The following is a 6,000-nucleotide window of genomic DNA, read 5'->3' on the forward strand; positions in this document are numbered from 1 at the left end:
CCAGGCTCAGAGGCAATGGTACTGACCACCGGCACTGGTTAAAGGGTAGTGTGACCCAGACTGGACTGCAGGGATGGCAGACGCAGGGCTGGGGAGGTCCTCTGAGCGGGTTCCAGAGGAAGCTCAAGCTCCCTGACGCTGGGCAGCAAAGGGCAGGTGGGAAAGTGTCTGCCGGGCAGAGAGGAGGAAAGCACAGCGCGCTCAGGACCACAGCAGAGCTCAGCGTCTGTGGCTGCAGCCAGAACAGGGGGAGGCGGGCAGGCAAGCATAGGCCGCCCGATGCCCGATGCCCAGCACCCCACCAGGCGCCTGGCCGCCACCCTGCAGGTGAGAGCTGTAATCTAGGCAGGAGCGTGGTCCACACAGCTACAAGCTTACGGTGTTTGTTCCTAGGTAAACGGAGGCACCCTGAGCTCTTACTCTGAAGTGGACAAATCAGACACACAAGTGTAATAAACGCTGCATTGTGTCTCTGCAACTTTCTCTGGAACCGAAAGTGTAAATAAGGACAAAAATGTATAGCAGGTATTGTGAAACAGGAAGAAAACATTCAAATGGGGAGGGAAGCAAGGGAGAGGGGAGGGAGAAAGGAAAGAAGGGAAAAGTAAAAAAAAAAACATGAGGGGCTGGGGATTTAGCTCAGCGGCAAAAGCGCCTGCCTGGCATGCGCAAGGTCATGAGTTCGGTTTCCGGTACCGGAGAAAAACCAAAAAAAAAAACATGAGAAAAGAAGGAAAACATGGAAACAAAGCTTTGTAAATGCAGAGGGAGGAGGGGCTGAAGAGAGGGGAGGGGAATGGGGAACAAAACAAGTTACATCGTGCACAGGTACAGATTCCCTAGGACGAATGTGATCGTTACGTATATCTAAAATGTACCAATAAAATCTAATTTTAAAAAAAGCTTACGTCGTTAATTCTAAGAAGTGATGGCAAAGGAGGACATGCTGTGGCCCGGCTTCTAGCTCATCCCCCAAACCCGTCCCCTCACTGTCCTGCGCCCAGTCCTGTCCCCCAGCCCCTGGAGCAGAGGTGGCCACGTGGCCGGGCTCCAGCGTTGAACTCTGGGAAGACCCTGGTGAGCGCAGCCTGAAGCTCTTCCACGTACACCTCAGAGCACTGCGGCAGCAACGCCCACTGCATACACAGTCACGTCTGCTCCTCCGCCCTGCTGCCGCTCCAGCAGCCTCCAGTCCGCAACAGGAGACGTGCCCACTCCAGGGCAGACTGCAGATGGATGAGCACAAGGCCAGGGTGAAGGCCAGCCTGGAAGCACCTGCCTGCCCTCCTTCTTCATGCCTGGCTCCTCCCACCCACTCAGGTCACAGTGTAGGTGCAGCTGCCCCCTTCTTGTCCCTGATATTCCTCAGCCCCCGGGAGAACATGTGTTTAGCCAGGCATGGTGGCGCACACCTGTAATCCCAGCACTCAGGAGGCTGAGACAGGAGGATCCCTGAGTGGTCAAGGCCCGCCCGGGCTAGATAGTGAGTTTAAGGGCAGTCTGGACTGTACAGCAAGACCTTGTCTCAAAAAAAAAAAAAGTGGAGGCGGAAGAGGAAGAGAAAGAGGAGGGGGAAGAGGTGTGGGAGAAGGAGGAGATCGAAAACATAACTAGCATTAGAAGACTCAGATCCAGCCCCTCACACTTAAACACTTGCAAAAGCTTAGATTCCTTGCGAGGCGCAGCACGCAGAGCCTGGATTGTGAAACCGCTTGCTGGAACCCTGGGCTGCTGCTGCGGGACGAAATGGCCGTTATGCAATCCGGACAGGGGACGGCTCGCGATTCTGCCAGTCACAGAGCCTCACAGGAACCCCGAGAAAACCACGGCGACTCATGACAAAGAGTCATAAAGCTGGAACTGAAACCGCTCTGCTTACAAACCCAGCTCCCTCAACATAAACAGGAACTGATTTATGTGGCAATCCAGTACAATGCAAGTCCACACAAAAATACAGCTCCCGTAGGAGAACTCAGGGTTAGCTACCCGGTCCCAAATTGGCCGTTCTAACACAAGTGTCTAAACCGTTTTCAGTGAGCACTGTTCCAGGCAGAGAAGGAGACGAGGCAGTTTTAACGGCTGGGCTCATCTCCGTCCACCAACACCTGGAGAGCAGGACACACTCGCCCCACCTGGGCGAAAGCAAGGCAGCCTCTCACGGCGGGGAGCTGGTGGCCGCAGAACTGCGTTGCGGGAAGGGGCGGAGTGTGGTTTCCCCACCCCTACGCCCTCTCACAGTCATGTGCCCCCCGCCCTCTCCTGCACCACTACCTCCTGCCTCACCACGCTCCCGCCCTGCAGGACCCCAGCGGTGGGACGCGAGGCACCTCAACACTCGGCCTGGGGTTTCCGTGGAGAGAGGGTGTGCTGGGCTCCAGCATGCTTGAGGGGATCCCACAAACAGAGAAAAGCCAATGTATCTCGCAGAGAACAAATTCAATCTCCTCTCCTATGCCCTGAAACTAACTTCCAGAAACCAGGGCAAGGCCCTGCGGAGAAGCAGACTGTGGCTACCGAGCACACCCCACGGGCAGAGGCGCCTGCCTTCCCCACCAGAGAGGGCGGCCGCAATAGCAACAGCAGCCCAGCACAGCACAGCTGGGACTCAAAATGTGATTTCCTCAGAGGCAAGGCTCCTGATCCCCAAGGAAGCAGAGAGATGGTCAGACCCAGCTAGGAACAGGACACACATCCAGACGCAGGAAAACCGACTGCAGCCTGCTCGGGATCAGCTCATCAGTGACCTGTCCTCACTTCCTGGGTGCTGTTCACTTCTCAGACAAGTCAGCACTCGCCGGCACTCGTTCACGCACTCATTCGCTCCGGGACGAGGGCCCTGGCACGAGCCAAGAGCTGCAAGCGGACTCGGAAGGAGAGGGTGCTCTGCCCTTCCTGGGATGTCAGATGGCACCTTCTCTTTCAAGTGACAGGAGAAGCAGGTCATAGGCAGGTGAGGGGCCTATCCCACAGGGGCCTCCAGGGCCGAGGGAGGATGGGGGCCTCGAGCAGAGGTGACATGATTCGGGATGGTCCCCCAGCTGAAGGCACTGAGACTTCCATCTAATACATGCAGACAGAATGCAGCAGGGCCAGGATGACCGCACTGTTGACCCCCGGAGCACCTGCTGGGTGTCCACAGCCCTCCCAGGCCTCACCCCAAGGGAGCCCACCCAGCAGAGAGCATCCCTGCTTGCGGCAGCACAGCCAAGGCTCCCCTTCCTTGGTGGGCCCAGCAGGAGAGCTGCTCGGGGAGGCGCCCAAGGACCTAACACAGGGACACTGGGCCAGCCAGAGGCCAGGCACAGCCCGGCACCACACAGCTGCGATGACACACATGCTCACCTGGCACGCTTCCTGTGGGATCCTCACATGGAGGCTGGGGGTCTGCTGGCCACGGCTCAGCATCTGGCAGAACAGCTCAGGGATGGGTGGAGATGCTCACATGTGCACACATGCACAAGGAGTCCTGGGGAGGCAGGCAACGTCAACAGGGACAGCCGGCTGTGTGGGAGGGCGGGTCTCTGAAGGGCTGAGGGCTGAAGAAGAGGAAGTGGGGCCTTGCGCCTGCCCACAGCACGGTCCCCGTTCCTAGGCATTTCCACTGGGCGTCTGCTTCCCTCCGGCTGGTCTGACCTGGCTCCCCCAAAAGGACCCAGGGCTGAGTGGCCCAAGCTGGGTACCACTTGCCCGCAGGGCTCGGATCCAGGTGACTCAGCCCAGGGACCCCACCTCCCAGACCACCTCACCCTGGGACTTGTCCTACACCACGGGAAAAGGGTCTCTCTTGGCAAGGCCACCAAGCAGCAGCACCAGATCCAGGCCCCTGGCATGACCCGCCAGCCCTCCACAAGCCAGCCCTCACGCCGCTCTCCTCCCCTTCCCCCGCCCCCCCCCCACCAAAGCCTCCGGGGCTCCACGTGAGAAGACACCCAGCAACCGCAAGAGCTCCGTCAGGCCTGCTGCCGCCTCTGTACTGGCCCTCGTTGGCAGGGCCCACCTTACCCACACCAAGGCCTGTGCCCACACTGTGACCACATTCTTACACACGCTCGCCCTGCCTCTCTTGCTTTTTTTTTTTTTTTTGTCTTTTTGAGACAGGGTCTCGCTATGCAGTTCAAGCTGGCGTTGAGCTCACTTTGTAGCCCAGGCTGGCCTTGAACTTGCAACGATCCTCCTGCCTCAGCCTCCCGAACGCTGGGATTACAGGCGTGCACCACTACACCCGGCTCCGCCTCTCTTGCTTTTCACTGCGACCTGCATTGTGCGGACACACAGTGCCCAGCTCCACCCCACCAGCAGGACCAGCCATACTTCCTCTCCACCTGATGACTGACACCACCACGCAGTAGAATACTACTCAGCACTAAAAAGTGAGCAGTCAGCCATGAAGAGGCAGGGAAGACAAATGGGTGTTCTGAGAGAAAGCTGCCAGCCTGAAAAGGCTGTGCCCCATGTGACTCCCAGCTACAGGGCACTCTGGCAAGTGCTGAGCCATAAAGTCAGTAAAAACTCAGTGGGTGTCAGGGGTTCCCAGGGGGCGGGCAGGGGCAGGTGGGACAGGGGTCTCTAGGGTTGGATGCTATTCTGCATGATGCTGTAACGGCAAGCACATCATACGTCTGTCCTGATCCACAGACTGCACGGCACCAGGGTGGGCGCCCCTGGAAGCCACGGCCCACCCGTGACAATGACATGCCGCAGGGCCACTGCTCACGACCAATGCACGGCGCTGTGGAGGTACCCAGGAGAGATGCGGGGGAGCTCCCTACTTCCTGCTGAATTCTGCCACCTGAAACTACTGAAAAAACACTCTTCACAAAGACAGTCTGTTGCAGTTAGAGACCTGCGTGCACGGGTGCGGTGCAACACTGCCTACCTCACTTAGGCCTTGGCCTCCGTCCCCAGCACAGCTAACACACACAGTGCTGACATGCTCACCCTCATACACACGCTGCAGGGTAGCAGCTCCCAAAGTCTCCTTGCAGTGAGGCACAGGCTTCTGCAAAGCCCTGCGGCCACCACCAGTACTTCCTCCACATGGCACCTGCCACCGGGATGGCTCTCCCTGCGGAAGCCAACTCTGCCCTTGACACGCAGCCCCACCCAGACAGCCCCGACCCCAGGACGCCGGCCTGCGATCCTCACCCGTGATAGGTTCCGCTTGTGCTTTTACTCGGTCACGCTCAACGGTGAACAATAACTGCTGCTCCGCCCACTTTAGGAAGAAACCACCTCACACCTCTCTTCCAGCCCCCATCTGTCTCCACTCCGCACAGGCCCACCAAGACCACGCACGCGGCCGGCAACGTCTCTTCTCGCCTCCTCCCTCAGGTGCGCCAGGGCTGCCTTCCCCTGCGGCCTCCCTCCCACAGCTGGCCCAGGTCTGCTCCTGGTCTCATGCCTGTCCCTACAGCTCCTGCCCAGCTGGCCCCTGCCCTCCCTGCAGCTCCAGTGTCTTCCCCTGGCCCCCGTGGTGCCAGGCCCCACTGCCTCTCACCTCCCTGCCACGCCTTCCCAGCTCGCTGCTCCATGGGCTCACTCCCGGACCTCTTCTCGGTCCCGCTCACCTGGGCCGTGGCCGCCCCTAGCTGCAGCCACTGACACGGCCAGCAACTCTGAGCTCCCGAGCCCACACTCCCACCCGGTCAGCTGCGCCTGCACCTCCTGGGAGACATCCCGCCTCCGCGGATTCAGACCTGCAAACGCCTTCCACTGGCTAACGCCAGGACTCTCTACAGTCACTTCTGACCCCATGCCCGCTCCTCACGTTACTGCTCCCACCTGCCGAGGCCGCCACCCGCTCCCACGTGGACTGCCCGCAACAGCCTCCTAAGGGCTCTCTGCTTGGACCACCCCCGCCACACAGCAACTAAAATCGTGCCTGAGCTTCACATGGCAGTGTGCACCACCAGGCAGGAGGATCACTGTGAGTTCCGGGCCAGCCTGAGCTTCACAGTGAGTTCAAGGCCAACCTGAACTACACAGTAAGACCCTGTCTCA

General features: G+C 59.3%; 1 protein-coding gene across 1 annotated transcript in view; it reads right to left on the reverse strand.

The window, feature by feature from the left end:
* The window catches only part of Tbc1d14 (TBC1 domain family, member 14), a gene marked incomplete at its 5' end in the record, with an annotated part of 67,866 nt that overhangs the window by 53,113 nt on the left and 8,753 nt on the right, over positions 1-6,000 (reverse strand).

The sequence above is a fragment of the Chinchilla lanigera genome, unplaced genomic scaffold (genome assembly GCF_000276665.1).
Source record: "Chinchilla lanigera isolate Chin_1 unplaced genomic scaffold, ChiLan1.0 scaffold00113, whole genome shotgun sequence".
In the NCBI taxonomy this organism is placed as follows: Eukaryota; Metazoa; Chordata; class Mammalia; order Rodentia; family Chinchillidae; genus Chinchilla; species Chinchilla lanigera.